The following is a 17714-nucleotide window of genomic DNA, read 5'->3' as shown; positions in this document are numbered from 1 at the left end:
TCTGAAATGGAGGAGGAGCGCTGTGATGAGCAGTAGCATATGGACTCCATCCACGGTGGCCGCCTCCTTCCTGTTCCTTGAACATCTGAGACCGGTGCCCCACCTCAGGACCTTCTCACTTGCCATTCCCTCTGCTAAGAATGGTCTTTCCCAGATATCTGCATGATTCATTCCTTCACTTCCTTCAGGTCTTTTTTCAAGTGATACCTTCTAATTGAGGACTTCCCGGCCACCCCATCTAAAATTTCAGCTCCACCTCCACCCCCACCCCACCAGCACTTTCTGTCTCTGTCTCTGCTGTACTTTTCTCCATAGCACTTACCATAACCCAATATACCACACATTTCTACTTTTTTTTTTTTTTTTTTGGCAGCATCTCACTCTGTTGCCCAGACTGGAGTGCAATGGTGCAAACAGCTCACTGCAGCCTCAACCTCCTGGGGTTCAAACGATCCTCTCACCTTAGCCTCCCGAGTAGTTGGGACTACAGGTGCACCCTACCACACCTGGCTAATTTATATATATATATTTTTTGTAGAGACGGGATTTTTCCATGTTACGCAGGCTGGTTTTGAACTCCTGGGTTCAAGCAGTCCTCTTGCCTTGGCATCCCAAAGTGCTGGGATTACAGGGTGCAGTGGGCACCCCTTAGATTCTGCTTTTTAATTACGTTGATTTTACCCCATGTGAAGACATGGATTCTCAATGAGGGCAGGGATTTTTGTCTGTGTGTTCATTGCTGTCTCTCCAGTGTCAATAGAACAATGCTTGGCACATGTAAGCTCTCAAAATGTATTTGTTGAATACATGGAAGGAAGGAAGGGAGGGAAGGAAAAGTAGGCTCTTCAAGCTCATGATTCTTCATAGGGGGTACATACCCAATCGGGGAGATGGTTAGAATTATTTGGAAGCCTTTTCAAACTATTCATACCCTTACCAAAAAATTTTTGATATGCACATATCAAAAAACTATCCACCCCAAGATAGTTAAGGATTATTGCATAATATACTGTCATTACTGATGAAAATCTGTGGCATGCCTTTTATGTGTTAGGTGGAAAAAGAGAACCACTATCTTAGGCAGTCTGACAGGGCCTGTTTCCTCCTGGCCTGTGAATTGCAGGCAGTCCTGAGGGCTAGGAGGAGATTTGATGTTTTTCTCTCCTTTCTCACCTTTCCCTACCTCATATATACTCCCAGCCCACGCCTCCTTGCCCCTCCCCTTTCCTTTATTCTCTGCCAGACACCAGCCCGCCTCCAGCACGCAGAGTCTGCCTGCATTGTGAATGGTTGTAGTTGGGACACAGAGAGCCCTTGATGCAGCAAGCGCTTCTTGTGACATCAGCTCTGTGGCTTTAGGGGGAAGGCTGTGGCTCCGGGTCCCCAAGGGAGGGGGCTGTTTTTCTCTTCTTGATCCTTCACGTTGGTGCCCGTCTGACTTATAAACTTTAATGGCCAGTTTTAAAGGTTACTGCCATGGGGCACCTTTGTTGCCAGTTTTAGTTTTTTAATTTGGAAACTTTTTTTTTATCCTTTGTGGTCTTGGGAGGAAAGATTTGGGACCATTTGGGGCTGGGAATTGGTATTTGTGGGTGATGATGAGATAGCACAGCAGCATTCTGGTTCTGGCTCCAATAACCAGAATCCCTGGCATATTATCCAGTTGCCCAAATGAACCCCAAAATGAGAAGGAAAAGACTGGCATTGAGATGTGTAGTCTTAGGCAGCATCAGTCAAGGATGTAGAGGGTTGGGGGCTTGTTGTTCTGTCTGAGAATGGTAACCATAGTTCAGGTGCTGGGGCACTGGAAAAAGAAAGAGATATCTCACTCTAATTCTAAATCTCTTAACTCTTCTTTCATCTCTAGTCCCAATCCTTTGTTCTGAATATAGATGTCATTGACAGTGATTAAGTTTAATTGGGATGGGAACAAGGGTTCAGATGTAGAATTCACAGGGGAATGTGGCCCATGGTGGTTTCCCCACTGTAGCGCAGGTATAGAACTAACAGTAAGCTTCACTGAGTCTTTTTGCCATTAACTCTTATACCTTATAAAAACCTTTTTTTTTTTCCCACCCAGGATAACTTCACAAAGCCTCATATGCCAAAAAAGGGTCATTGCCCATCTCAGTAATCTGTATCTCTAGGGGGAAAACAGTATTATAGAATAATACTCAAATAATAGCATCTTGGAATCAGAAGGGATTATTTATAGCACTCTCATAAAACTATCTTATTCAGGTCCTCTGTCTGAAACTAAGAATATGTGGAACTTAAAATGTATTTGGTAAGTGCTAGAAAAGAATTTTTAGAAGTTTAGTTCTGAGCGTGCCTCCTGCCTGGGTACTTTTTTGTGGATGACTAGAGTAGTAACACAAATAAATGGACAGATAATCTAACAAATAGACCCTAGGAAAAGGCAAACACATGAATCCAAGGGTGCTTAGATGCTTGCTCAAAGACATATGCTCTTTACTTAACTGTTGGCTGGTGTCCTTGATAGCCAAAACCTGTCTCTCACTCTCTAGCATTTGGATGGATTAGACTGAACTCAGGATTCAACTCTGGATGAACTTAGAGAATTCAGGAAAGGAGGCTGCTGTGGAAGGAGGGACACTCAGCTCTTTAAGATGTGTGGAACGAGGGCAGAGCCTTCTGACAGTTTTGATACTGTTCACAAGGCATATAATACAGGGTCTTGGATTCAGATCTCACTCCTGGCTGTTCTTCCTGGGCTGGACAAAGCTAGATTTTCTTCTTGTTCCCTGTGTTACAGGGCAGGGGAGGAGGTGTGGGGGTTGGCTCGGGGCTGGGCCACAATTAGTGACCTGGAAGCTGGGCTGGGCACCCAGAAGCTATAAATAGCAGTCATGGCGCAGTCGCTGAGCGGACTCGAAGCCCAGCCAGACTAGCCGCGTTTCAAGTGGTCTGGGTGGGATTTTTTTTTTTTCTCTGTTAACCATTTGTACATCTGGTTTCCTAGTGTTGGTGGGGCAAGGGAGGAGGGTGGGGCTGTAAGCAGAACAAGAAGTTCGTATGTGGAGTAACTTCTTGGTTAGTTTTGCCATATGTGTATCTTGGAGCTTCTAGGGCCCTTAGAACCAGTATGGACTCTGGGAGTGAGAATTGTGGCCCTTAGAGGGAGATTAGGCCCCAGAGCAGGGCATGTGGTATGGGAAATACATAAGTCCTGCAGGGCACATGCCACTAATTTAAGGTATGGTGGATGTTCCTGAAGAGAGAGAGAGAAATGGGGTCCATATGGAGCAACTAAGATTATTTGGGAGCAGCCTGGGGCTTCTTATTTCTCCTTACTCTATGAAACAGTTCCTCTGTCCCCACGATGCCAGTCTGCTTACCTTCTTCCTGATAGACATTGCTGTTTCTTGCTTCTCTGCATTTGTTCCTGTCATCTGCCCTGGGTTTTGAAATCAGAATACTTTGATTTGAATTCCAGTTCTTCCACTTTTTTGATTTGTCACCTGGGCATATTATTATGCTCCCTGGGGTTCATCTGTCAGACGAGCAATTTTGATCAGATACACCCTGAGGTTCCTTCTAGCTTTTGTAAACCATAAATTGGTTTCAATCAATCGATTTCTATTTTTCCTCTTTAGGAAGAAAATTTCACTTCTGCTGGGAAGCCCTCCCTGAATGATCAGTTCAGTTATCTTCCCCTGATTTGACAGATCATTAGCAGTTATATAGCTCATTTATCCTCCTTTCTCTTGCATATATCATATGTTTCTTTGCAGTTATTTTCTTGCTGTTTTTACATACTTACCTTTTTTCTCTTCAAGTAGATTAGAAGCTTGTTGAAGCAGGACACCATATCTTCTATATCGCTCTCTCAGCACTCGCTATCAATGTTGTGGGCACCATTGAAGCCCACTCAAGTGTACTAGAAGGCAGGTAGGCCGACTTGGAGTAGAATGGGAAACAGGAAAAAATGAATATTTTTTCAGCAAATGCCAGTTTGAGAGGTGTTTTTGTTAGAGTAAAATGGAAAACAGCAAATGAGAACACAGGTTAGAAATTTCATGCATTTTACCAAACTGTGGGATTCCAGTTCACTGCTTTGCTGACTCTCTGTACTTTTTCTTTTCTCATCTTCTCTTGAAGATGAGCACAGTCTGAATCTGTGGGTTTTTTGGGCACTGTTTAATAACATTGAGTATGGAGCTACATTTTGCATAATGGTAAAAGGGCTTTCTGTTCCAAGCATAGGCTTTTTGTATTAGGTTTCAATAATCCATCTGTTGTAGGCCTCCTTTATGCCTGAAGATGAGGATATAACACTTGTAGATATCTGTGAAAATGTATATGGCCTTGTTTTCTCTGAGTCCAAGGAGAGCAGTGTCTCTTTTGCTTGGCTTTCTGTCACAGGGCTTTGATCTCCCATCCCTTGTCTCATCCTTTCTCCTACTTTGAGCCCACTGGACCAGGCTAAACAATTCCTCCCCTCTTGGGTGTTTACACTCTCCCAGTGTTAGCAGAAGGTTATCATGTCTAGTCTCAGACGTCACTTAGGCCATCTGTCTAACTTAAGCCCCTAATCGCTCCTTTTTTATCCTTTCCTCCCCCACCCCAAGTCAATTATGTGACCCTCCCTGGAACTTCTTCAAACTTATCTCTACAGTTTTGGTGCCAGGGTGCCTGACATTGGGCGCAGGGGCCAGGCAAGGTCTTCTTAGACCCAAGAGAAAAAGACCATTTCTCTGTCTTCAAGGCATGATGCCTCCTAGTCCTGGGATCTAAGGCAGCTTAGTTTTGCTGGTATTACCTTTCTTTCCATTCATTCATGGAATGAACGTTTAGTGAGCACTTAGTATATGCTGGTGCCTTATTAAACACCAAGAATATAATTCTATTTTATTAAACTTAAAAGACATTTAAGTAATTACTATTTGCAAGGCATTATGTTAGAAGATGGATCTTCAAGGAAAACTGAAACTGAAACCTTGCCTTCAAGGAGCTTATAACCCCATGGAAGAATTGGACATGTAAATACTGAATTGAAATACAGTATAGAACGAAATGAGAGCAAATATAGGTCCAAGTAACGTACCATGGGAAAATGAATAAGGAAGATTTAATTCTGGCCATTTGAAGGAGGGAGGATTGTAGGCAGTAGAAAGGGATCAGGGAAGACTTTAAGGAAGAGAAGAAATTTGAGTTGGACCTTCATAAATGAGATTTCCCTAATTAGAGGATAGGAAGACAGTGTATTAGACAGAATGAACAGAATTCATTCTTTATTTCAAGAGGTTTTCTTGAAAGAATGAGAAAAGGGCATATTAAATGGAACAGCATTTGTTAATATTTCTTCTTTAAATACTTTGTGAACACCTCCTATGTGCCAGTCACTGTTCTAGAGGCAGTGGCAGAGCAGCGACCGAAGCAAAGTCCTTGTTCTCATAGAGCTTGCAGTCTAGTGAGCTGTCAAAACGGATGTGGCAGGGTTTCCCTTCTGTCCCATTGCTGTTATAATTAACCACATGTCTTACTGTACAAGTTCTTTGAACTAAAAAAAGTCTCTTTCCTGTCTGGCCAGTGGAAATCTGGTGCCACCTACATCTTTCTAGATATTTCTTCTTAGAAATATCTTTGACAAGTCAATAACAGACCAGATTCTGCACAAACCTTAGACTATAGTGACAGTTGATACTTATGATTAACACCCTATGTTACTGGAAGATTATGAGGTGTGTTATTTTTATTTTATAATATACTTTCTAATTATTTGAAAATTAGTAATCTACTTACAGAACAAATGGTAAATACTAAACTAGAAGATATGTTTAACCAGAATATTCCCCTCTCAATCAAGCAGTGACAGCACTCAACTATAATCAGGTTTACCTTGGTGAATCCTCTTCATTTCCCTGAGTTCCTGTGATACATCTCAGTTCTTGCCTTCCACCCCAGCTGATGTATGTTTCTGTTTTACCCATGGTCTCTTCATGGCTTTAGGCCATTTTAATTTGGTCAAGTTAAGCCTTTCTTCCCAAGTCTGCAATTGCCTTTGCCTCAATTCTAAGAGAGGCTGACAGTAGGAATGAGTCCAAAATTCCATTCATTTTATATTCACCACATCTGGGTTTCTTTTAGCATCATTTTCCCTCTTGAGAACATTTTCAAGGTTTTCTTAATTTTCTAGTGGTTTGTTCTTTTTTGTGTGTGTCGGGGGGTGCCTTTTGGAAGATTACTGCGAAGTTTCCAGCATTGATTATCTAGTCTTGAGTCTATTTATGTATATCCCTCTTTCTCTACCACCTTCTGTCATGTAGTAAAAGTTGTTCTCTTCGTTTATTATGTAGGCATCTTATTCTTGAGACTTAAGTTTTGGGTGATACTTCTCCTCTATTCCTCTGTGTTTCCTAGGGAACCTCTGATTCTTCAAAGAGTAGCCTTGATAGATCTTGCACCCTCTTGTAAGGGAACACCCTGGGTAGAGAGAGCAGCAATTAAAGTTTTCATGTGTGCTGATCTCACTGCAGCAACTACCCTAATTCTGTCAGTTCTGGAGCTCTCTAGCTAGACATTTGCAGCTGTCAATACTGTTCTCAACCACTAGGGGACACACTGTTTCCCTTAGCTCTTTTGGCATAGTTGCAGGCAGAAATCCCCTTTTTCCTTCAGTCTGTACCTGGTCCTGGGGCCACCATGTTTGGCCCTGCAGGTTGTGCATGGCACAGCTCCAGTGAGTTCCATTCTCATAAAGTAGGATGCTCCTGGATTCATGCAGTGCAGTGACCCTGACTTTGTTCAACCAAGGCAATGTCATTTTGTTTTTTAAACCTGAGACAAAACAAAACAAACAAACCAAAAAAAAAAAAAAAAAAAACCAGAACCAAAAAAAATGTTTGGGTAAGAATAAATTCTTCCCAACACTATCATAACGTTATTCATACAGATAATATAAATTCTATTAAACACCTTACATATGTGTGCTCTAGAGTTAGGCAAACCTGGGTTTGAATCCTGACTGTACCACTTACTAGCTATTTGACTTCAGTTGAGCTGACTTTGGTCTAAATGGGGGCTCCAGAGTCTGGTGATCTGAGTTGAAACCTGGCTCTACTTAGTTACTAGCTGTGTGACTTTGAGAAACTTACTTAACCTACCTGGCTCCAGTTTATTTTGGTGTAAAATAGGGATAATGTTCTCTTTAGAGTTGTGAGAGCTCAGTGAGATATACTTGAGTGCTTTTCATAGTGTCTGGCACATTAGAAGCATTTGAAAGTATTAGTTATATGTGTAATGTTGTTATTCTTAGGTTTCTTTCCATTTAGCAGTCATTTTGTTTTTTAAAAAAATGGTGGTCAGGCACGGTGGCTCACGCCTGTAATCCCAGCACTTTGGGAGGCCGAGGCGGACGGATCACTTGAGGTCAGGAGATGGAGACCATCCTGGCCAACATGGTGAAACCCCGTCTCTACTAAAAATACGAAAATTAGCCAGGTGTTGTGGTGTGTGCCTGTAGTCCCAGCTACTTGGGAGGCTGAGACAGGAGAATTGCTTGAACCCGGGAGGCAGAGGTTGCAGTGAGCCTAGATGGCGCCACTGCATTCCAGCCTGGGCGACAGAGCGAGACTCTGTCTCAAAGAAAAAAGAAAAAATAAAAAAGTTAAAAATAAATAAATAAATAAAAATAGTATCCTCTTGGTTCAGTGTTTATGCATATAACCTAATCTGAAAACAGTTTTCAGTTTTTTTTTCCCGTTTTTGCTTTTTTTAATAAAGAGTGCAATGGTGCGATCTCAGCTCATTGCAACCTCTGCCTCCCAGGTTCAAGAGATTCTCCTGCCTCATCCTCCCAAGTAGCTGGGATTACAGGCACCCACCACCACGCCCGGCTAATTTTTGTATTTTTCGTAGAGACAGGGTTTCACCATGTTGGCCAGGCTGATCTTGAACTCCTGACCTCAAGTGATCTGCCTGTGTTGGCCTCCCAAAGTGCTGGGATTACAGGCATGAGCCACTGTGCCCAGCCTTTTTTTTTTATGTTGCCCAGGCTAGAGTGCAGTAGCTATTCACAGGCACAATCCTACTACTGATCAGCATGGAAGTTTTGACCTGCTCTGTTAACAACCTGGGTTGGTTCACCCCTCCTTAGGCAATCTGGTGGTCGCCCGCTCCCAGGAGTCACCATACTGATGCTGAACTTAGTGCGGACACCTGAGTGGCATAGCGCACTACAGCCTAGAACTCCTGGGCTCAAGCGATCCTCCTGCCTCAGCCTCCTGGTATCTGGAACTACAGGCACACGCTGCACCCAGCAAGTTTTCAGTATTCTTAAACTGAAATATCCCCTGCCATTAAAATATAGAAAACCAAAAAAAGAGTTCACATTAAAACAAGAATGAGTTGATCTTCTCCTATTAGTTGGCAAAAATGAAGATTATTACAGCTTTGACTAGAGTTTGAGGAATTGGGTACTTTATGCAATTTTGGTTGGAAGATATATTGGTACATTTTTCGAGGGCGTTTTTTTGGCAGTGTCAAATATATCGTTTAATCTAGCCAGTGGGAATGTACTCTATAAAATTATTAAACATGCAAAAACACCAGCAGCATTGTTTATAATACAGAAAATTGGAAACGGTTTAAAAGTCTATCATTATGGAAATATGACTAAATTACGGCTTATCCATATAATATAATACAATGAAGCCATTAAAAAGAATGAGGGCCGGGTGCGGTGGCTTACGCCTGTAATTCCAGCACTTTGGAAAGCCGAGGCGGGTGGATCATGAGGTCAGGAGATCGAGACCATCTTGGCCAACATGGTGAAATGCCATCTCCACTAAAATACAAAAAATTAGCTGGACGTGGTGGCACATGCCTGTAATCTCAGCTACTTGGGAGGCTGAGGCAGGGGAATTGCTTGAACCCGGGAGGCAGAGGTTGCGGTGAGCTGAGATCGCGCCACTGCACTCCAGCCTGGCGACAGAGCAAGACTCTGTCTCAAAAAAAAAAAAAAAAAAAGAATGAGGTAGTTCGGGTGTGGTGGCTGAGGCCTGTAATCCCAGCACTTTGGGAGGCCGAGGCGGGAAGATCACTTGAGGCCCGGAGTTCAAGACCAGCCTGGGAAACATAGCGAGACTCCATCTCTACAAAAAATTAAAAAGCCAAGCACAGTGGCAAGTTCCTGTAGTCCCAGCTACTCAAGAGGCTGAGGTGGGAGGATTGCTTGAGCCCAGGAGTTTGAAGCTGCAGTGAGCTATGATCGCACCACTGCACTTCAGCATGGCAGCAGAGCAAGACCCTGTGTCACAAAAATAAATAAATAGGCCGGGCGCGGTGGCTCACCCCTGTAATTCCAGCACTTTGGGAGGCCAAGGCAAGCAGATCACCTGAGGTCAGGAGTTTGAGACCAGCCTGGCCAACATGGCAAAATGCCATCTCTACTAAAAATACAAAAATTAGCTAGATGTGGTGGTACGCGCCTGTAATCCCAGCTACTCAGGAGGCTGAGGCACGATAATTGCTTGAACCCAGGAGGCAGAGCTTGCAGTGAGCCAAGATGGTGCCACTGCACTCCAGCCTGGACGACAGAGCAAGACTCCATCCCCAATAAATAAGAAAATAAATAGCCTTGAAAAGATGGCCATGATACACTGTTACGCAAAAAAGGCAAAATGCATAAGAATATATGTAATGTGATCCCATTTGGGATGTTTATACCAAATAGAAAAAAAGTCTGGGAGGATACACATCAAATTGTTCACAGTGGTTTCCTCTGAAGTGGGGATTGGAGTTAAAGAGAAGAAGTCTTTTATTTATATACATCTATAGTGTTTACATTGATTAGTATTTAAAAAATAATTTTGTAAAATGCCCATAGAGGAAGAAATATGAATGGATGAATTTTCCCAGCACCAATTCTTTATGTTGATAGAGTTCTTTGCCACTTCTTAGCTCAATTGGTTAGCTTCCTGGGTCCAGATTACTTTCCTCAACCCTGTCTGGCTTGGTGGGATTCTTGGTCCCTGTGGGAATCTGCATTCTAATTCTCTTCCAGAGTGTATAAGCACTAGATCAGATTCTCTGGATTCTTAGTCATATTTCATTGCTGCTTTTTTTTTTTTTAAAGACAGTCTTATTCTGTCGCCCAGGCTGGAGTTCAGTGGCACAATCTCAGCTCTCTGCAACCTCTGACTCCTGGATTCAAGTGATTCTCATGCCTCAGTCTCCCAAGTAGGTGGGATTACAGGTGTGCACTACCATCCCCAGCTATTTTTTTTTGCATTTTAGTAGAGATCGAGTTTTGCCATGTTGGCTAAGCTGGTCTCGAACTCCTGGCCTCAAACAATCCACCTGCCTCAGACTCCCAAAGTGCTGAAATTACAGGTGTGAGCCACCATGCACAGCCAAGTTTCACCATTCTTAAAGGTTTCCTTAGCTCCTGGACCTTCAAAGACCCTGTTCTCACGTCCTGATAGATTTGTATCTGTTTGGTCGACTTCCTCATATTAAAGCTGTTGAAGCTTAGAAAACTATCCTTTTTGTTCTAAACTAGTTCTAGCCTAGGGTTGGTAATTACAGAGTGATTCTTGACTATTGTGTGAATATGTCATGTGCCATGTTCCCAGAAGATTCTTACTTTATGTCCACCTTCTTGCCACAATAACCGAAGGCTTCCTTCTTCTCCTGTATTAAAGATCTGCCTCCACTATACCACCCCTCCCCTCAGTGGACCTCCCACTGGATGCCACCTACCAGTTTCAGAAATACAGCTTGCATTTCCCTATTCTGTCCTCTTTTCCTACCCTTCCCCGGTTTCTGGGCCCTACCATTGTACCTTCTGAAATTCATAGTTTATAATCAGCAAAATCTTCTTTATCTTCAGTCTCTTCCTCGAGCATTACTTTCTCCTTCTTGATCAGAAACCTGGCCTTCCCCTAAAGACTTTTCCCATGTCTTTTTTGCCTTTTCCCATGTCTTTTCTGCCGCACTCTCACACGGTGGCTGTTTCTTCTTTCATAGTCCTCTTACTAGTGAGTATGGAGCTGGGATGCACGTCTTCCTTATTTCTAATTGCTGGTTTCTGACCATGTCCCCTCCCTCTTCTTTAAAAAGCCCAGCTTTGAGTCCAATGCATCTGAACCTATCACCCAGGACTCTTCACTGTTATGAAATGCACTGACTCTGAGTAATTCCTACTCATTTCTTGAGGAGTTTAGCTCCTGACTCACTATTGCCTTCTCCAGTACTTCTCTAATTATGTTGACTCTTGCCGTATCTCATTCAGTGACTTCTCTGGACATACCCTAGAGCAGTGGTTCTCAACAAGGGGAGGTTTTGCCCACAGGGAACATTTGGCAAGGTCCAGAGACATTTTTGGGTCTCATAACTTGAGAAGTGCTACTGGCATCTGGTGCAGTGAGTAGAGTCCAGGGACACTGTTCAACATCCTGTAGTGCACAGGATAGCCCTCCAGCATGAGGAATTGTCCAGTGCAAAGTGGCAGTAGTGCCACTGTTGAGAAGCTCTGTTCTAGAGTCCGCTCTAGGCCTTGTAATCACCAATCATTGCACTCCTCCATATTCTCAGTTTTAAACATCCCACTTTCCGAGCACATCCCCATCCTGTTTTGCCGGCTTTCTTCCTCTACCTTGACTCAACATTCCTTTAATCCTACAGAGAGCTCCAGCCCATTGACCTTACCTTCCTTTTCATTGTCCTGACTCCTGTGATATTCTGCCTCCCTTCCTTACCCAGCATCTATGGTCAATTGTAATCACTCCCTTGCACACACTTCTGATTTTATTGCCCATTTCTTGTGTATAGTTAAACTCAACTTTCTACCTCCTCCATACCTATGCAGTCAAATGTAGTCAGAAAGCAAAACATAAAACCATGCTGACTAGTTTCTTCATTTTATTTATTTATTTAAAAAAATTTTTTAGAGACAGAGTCTCGCTGTGTTGCCCAGGCTAGTCTCGAACTTCTGGGCTTAAGCAATCCTCCTACCTCGGCCTCTCAAAGTGGTGGAATTACAGGAGTGAGCCACTGCACCCAGCCTGCCTAGTTTCAATGTAAGTTCTTGACCTTGCCTCTCAAATGCAGCCTTAATGCTGCCAGGCAATTAAATTTCCCTAAAAAAGAAGAATCAGTCAGAAATGAACTTTTGCAGACTTAAACCATACTTCTACTTCCTACTAACATATGTACCCTCAGACACTGCCACCTGTGTGCAAAGATAAAGTAGCCATGCCTCTGTCTAAAGGCTGTCTCTCTATTTGTGCATTAGATTCTATCTCACCTATCAAGGAAATTGCTCTGGTAATTCTCCTCTCCCTAAGTTTTTGTTTTCTATAAGATTGTTATATTAGTATTCAAATGTGCTATTATTCTTCCACCTTAAAAATCCTTCTGACACCCCAGTTTGCCCACCAGTTACCACCCTACATCTTCACTCCCCTTCACTACAAAACTCCTTACAAGTGTTGTCTATTTTTACTGTGATCTTACCTTCCTTTTCTTCCAGTTCTGTCTTAAAACCATTTAAATGGGGTTTTGGGTCCCATCACTCCATTGAAATTGTTCTTGAAAAGGTTACTAATGACTTTTTCATTGCAAAATCCAGCAAATAGTTCTCATCTCTCATCTTATTTGGTCAAACAGCATTTGATAGAGTTGGTCGCCCAGTCCTTCTCGACATACTTTAATTTGGTTTCCAGAGCAATACACTTTCCTGGCTTTATTTTCTGCTTCATCAGTTACTTCTTCACAATCTTCTTTGCTGATCTCTTCTCTTCTGCACTACCTCCAAGGCTCAGTCCTTGGCCCTCTTCTATTCTCTACCCACATTTGCTCTGTTGGTGATCACATTCAGTCTCATGGCTTTAAACATCATCTTTATCCCTGTATCTTCAGCCCAGTTCTTTCTCCCAAACCCCAGACTTGTATATTCAACTACTTGTTCAACATTTCCACCTGGAAGTCTAATAGGTCAAATTCAGCATATTCATATTGAACTTCTCATTTCTTCTCCCCTACCCCCAACCCCCACATCAAGCCTGCTCATCCCATAGCCTTCTCCTTGGTTAATGGCAACTTCATCCTTTCAGACTTGCTCAGGTTAAAAATCTTGGAGTTGAGCCAGACATAGTGGAGCACATGGGTAGTCCCAGTTACTTGGAAGGCCAAGATAGGAGGATCTCTTGAGCCCAGGAGTTTGAATCCAGCATGAACAATATAGCATGATTCTGTGTCTGAAACAAATAAATCTTGGAGTCATGTTTGACTCTTGTCTTTCTCTCATACCCCACATCCAATCCATCAAGATATTCTATTGGCCCTTCTTTCAAAATAAATACAGAATCTGCCTCTGCTCTAATACCTTGGTCTGAGCCACCATCATTTCTTGCTTAGGGGACTGCAGTTGTCTCTGGGTTTCCATCCTTGTTCTCCTATACAGATGTCCCTTGACTTATGATGGGGTTACATCCTGATAAACCCATCATAAGTTTAAAATATCATAAGTTGAAAATGTACTGAATACACTTAGCCTACAGAACATTGTAGCTTAGCCTATCTTAAGCATGCTCAGAACACTTATATTAGCCTTCTGTCGGGCAGAATCATCTAACACAAAGCCTATTTTATAATGAAATGTTGAATATCCCTGAATATCTACTGAATGCATATCACTTTCACACCATTGTAAAGCCAGAAAAATCATAAGCCAGGAACTGTCTATAATCTCTTCTGAACCTGGAAGCTGGAGTGATTCTTTAAAGTTCTGAGTCAGTTCATGCCACTTCCTTGCTCAGAACTCTGCAAGGGATTCCATTTTACTCTAAGTAAAAACAGTTGTCACAGTGGCTCACAAGGCCTCTTCTTATCTGATCCCTATAATCTTTCTGACCTCATCTCTTACCTCCTTTGTCTCCCTCACTTCACTCTAGCTACATTGGTCATCTTACTGTTTTGTTTAACACCCTGGGCACACTCCTGTCTTATGCCCTCTGCTCCCAACACTTGTGCCCCAGATATCCATAGGCTAATTCCCACACTGTCAAATCTTTGCTAAATGTCATCTCATCAAAGCCTACCCTGATCACTTTATTTAAAATTGCATCCCACCTTTTCATCCCTACATTCCCAATCCTTTACCCTACTCTTTTTTCCCCCATTGCATTGAACATTTCTTAACATAACTGTAATATTGATGGTGTCTGACTGCTATAATATAAGCTCCTCAAGGGCAGGGATTTTTGTATGTTCTGTTGACTTTTGTTTCTCAGTAGCCAAGAACAGTACCTGGAACATAGCAGGGCCTCAATAAATACCTGTTGATTTAATACTTGTCTACTTTTAGGCATGATTGCGGAGCAAAAATGACTGAAAATCTGAGTCAATTGAGTAGTAATTTCATATATCTCTACAGCACTTTATGTTTACAGAATCTTTCCCAGGTCATTGCCAACTCTTTTTCTCCTGCGTCCTCAAGTATTCTTCTCCTGAGGGATTAGTCTTGCAAAGTTCTATCAACTTTATACAATAAAAATTCAAAGAATTAAAAAATACGTAAATAGCAAGAGATAGGTCCTCTCACTTTCCTCCTGCCTTGAATTACTTAGAAAGAAGGAAATCTTAGAAAGCCATGTATCCTTTCTCCAAGTGGCCCTCTCTAAGTTTGATTCCTTGATTTCTGGGCTTTGATGTTGAGTTTTAGGAAATGTTTCTTGATGATGTAGAATGCTTTGTATCTAGGAGCCCCTTAATATGAGTCTCCACCTCTTTCCCTGAATCTAAATTTTGGTTTATCAAGCCTCTTACCCTTTGCCAGTTTTTTTTTTAAAGCTTCTCTACCTAGGCCCAATTCAGATGTTGTCAAATGGATACATTTATTGCTTTGCCAGCTTTTATCTGGTTTTCTGCTTTCAGTCCTCCTCATTACCTCCTGGAAAATGTTTTGAATTTCCTGTGTACTTTGAAACCTGCCCCTTAGCTCTCTGATTGCATTTATAATAGTACCCATACCCCTCCTCCCTGAACTAGATCCTAGGCTCTTAAGAATTTAATCAAGAAACTAATCCCTGCTATGGATGGTGCTCTCCCCATTGGCTGTGAGCTCTCATCCCTGTGGTAAGGGCTTCCTTGAAGTAGTCCAGGCCTGGCCACAAGAAGTTGGCAGAGGCTAAGGAGTCTTTAACTTAGGTTTCAGTTATATGGGGAATGATATGGGAAGGAGACAGCTATTAAGTGACCATTAGGTTTAAAGCATTGTACAATATCACCCAGAAACACATGCTAAGAACTTGATGGTGAGATCTTTTAACAGTCAGGACTACTACTAACTAAATAATTTATCATCTCTCAGTTAAAAGATAAACCCATCAAAACTGGACACCCGGCATATTGGCCTAGAACTCTACACGCTGCATCGGTCTCTTTTTATCATGGTAAGCTTTTGTTTCCATTGTCTTCCCTGACATACTGTCTCACAGATCTTACAAAAGCCACCTCGGTAGTTAGGCTGAATGGAAGTGGGAAAGGAAGAAAGCTGATTTAGCCGAGTGTTTCCTTAGCCACACCCACTGCCCACCTTCTAGGATGGGACCAATACAGTCTTCCACATACCTTGGTCAGTCTTTTCTTTAGATCCTCCTAGGTGCTCTTCTACTCTGGCTAGTGGCCTTTGGGATGGAGTGGGGTGTTGTTATTACCTGGGGTGAAAATCAGAGGGACTAAATTCCTCTCCCACCCTCTTCCTCTGTTTTGGTGGTTTGGAGGGTCAAGGCCTTGACAGATAATGTTTTATTATTAGCAGGTGTTCAAGATGCCCTGTAACCAGAGCCTAGATTTGGTCTTTCCTTCATCCCCTCACCTGGAGATGAACCCTGGAGTGCTGTTCTGTTGCGTAGGGTCAGCCTGGTGTCAGGGCTGCCTGTTTGTGCCTCCTAAGTGAGCCTGAGGATAGGGGGTTAGCACACTCAGTGGGAATCCTACACCCACAGCTATAACTTCCTGCAAGGAAGTGGAGAGATTATCAGTTAGGAAATGCTAAATTAAGTAACCAGGGCATTCTCTCCTGCTTAGTGAAACCTAGACCCAAAAGAGTGTGAGATGTACTACACCTAGAAATGATCTGGGCATTTTAGAGTACCTGGACTATAGCCAGGAGTGAGGACAGGGATGAAGAAATTCTGAACCGGGGAACTAGAAGTCTCAGGAAGTAGCTCTTAGCCTCAAGCCTGATCATATCCATTTAGGAAAACTTCTTCCAAATCAAGCCTGTCTTGACTCCTCTGCAGATTCATACTTCTCTCTTTTTCCAGTCCCCTTCTCCCAGCACCCAGCCACAACCTCTGCTTCCACAGTACTGCCAGACTCCTGCTCTGAGTGGGAGGTCTGAATTGAAGTATATCTTAATTTCCAGTTGTTTTTTTCTCCCTACCCTCCATCTTTTTCTGGGATCTTTTTAATGGCTAGTAAGTCCTGCTTAATTTTCCCTAGGCACTGGATGTTAGGGTCATCCTAACATTTTAGATCAGATCAGATCCCTCCATCACCACCCCAGCCATGGGTTAGGCAGGTACCCTGTTGAGAATGAGTCTTTTAAGTTAAACTGGTGGCTGATAACTCAAGCCTAGCAGTTGACCTTCTGTCCCTTCGACTTCCTCACCTCAAAACCTGCCAGTCTTGATTTCCTGGAAAGTGACTTTGTATCCAGAACTGACTAATTTTTCTCTAGAGCCTCTCCTCAGAATCCTTGCCCATCTTTAAACTTGGAGTCTAGTGGGACCAGGCATTGACACAGGCTGGAGATTTCCTCCACGCACGTTCCGTGCTTGGACTTCGGTAGTCACTGCTGATGTTGTGTTAAGTAATTTCATTTTCCATTTGTGTGTTTGGTTTGATTTGGTTTCACTGTGTCTTTTTAAAATATTTTTACTATAAAATATTTAATACACACAAAAGAACATATAATAAAACAAACACTATATACCCACTATTCAACTGCATTTTTAAACATTTAATTAATAGTAACATTCAGTTCCTTTCCCAGTCACTTCTCCTTTCCTGTTTGCCCTTAGTGGTATTAAAAACAGTGGGAAGAGCAGCTGGAGAGGCCTGGAAGGTCATTCTGTTCCCTTCTCCACAGAAGTGGCCCCAGATCTACATCTGTCTTGTGGGAGTTTAGGCACTGACCATTCTGTGTTCAGGGCACAGTTTATCCCTCTCAATTTTCCCCTGCCAGTAATATCGAAAATCTGTTTAAGACACATTTTGCAAGAGGACCTCTGATAGCTTAGGATTCTTCTTCTGGCCATTTATATATCCCTCTTGTCCTTGCCTCCTTAAACCTAAAGATGCACAGTTTCAGATAGTGCCCTGACTTCTTTACTGATTGTTCATCCTGCTCCATTTCCTCTGGCTCCTACGAGTTCACTGTCTACCTGTTGATTAGTCACCCTGCCTGCCAGGGTAGCCCTCTATGTAGAGGACAGGTGGCTTTCCCTCCTCCCTAAGGTATTCGACAGTGGTACCTTCTACAGCAGGTTTATGGAAATCAGCAGCTGTGGGCTTTACAGAATCTAGAGTATACATACCCTGAACCGATTATAAATTAAGGAATTTCTCATCTGGAAGGCTGTTAATATACACACATATACATAGTCTATTACAAACGTGTTTCAGTGAGCACTTTTGTTTAAAGTATTATCTCAGCAATTAATTGTAAGGCAGAAAAATCC

General features: G+C 42.5%; 1 protein-coding gene across 3 annotated transcripts in view; it reads left to right on the top strand.

Moving 5' to 3' along the window:
- The window catches only part of NHEJ1 (non-homologous end joining factor 1), an 85192-nt gene that overhangs the window by 49868 nt on the left and 17610 nt on the right, over nt 1-17714 (top strand). Inside the window, exon 6 of one of the 3 annotated variants that reach the window (XR_010129709.1) lies at nt 10100-10203. The exons of the other annotated variants lie outside the window; for them this stretch is intronic. The gene's annotated coding sequence lies outside the window, so the exon portion shown is untranslated. The remainder of the gene's footprint in view (nt 1-10099; nt 10204-17714) is intronic. 3 annotated transcript variants of the gene reach the window in all.

Source organism: Gorilla gorilla, chromosome 11 (genome assembly GCF_029281585.2).
Source record: "Gorilla gorilla gorilla isolate KB3781 chromosome 11, NHGRI_mGorGor1-v2.1_pri, whole genome shotgun sequence".
NCBI classification, from domain to species: Eukaryota; Metazoa; Chordata; class Mammalia; order Primates; family Hominidae; genus Gorilla; species Gorilla gorilla.
This window is presented reverse-complemented; position numbering and strand designations above follow the sequence as displayed.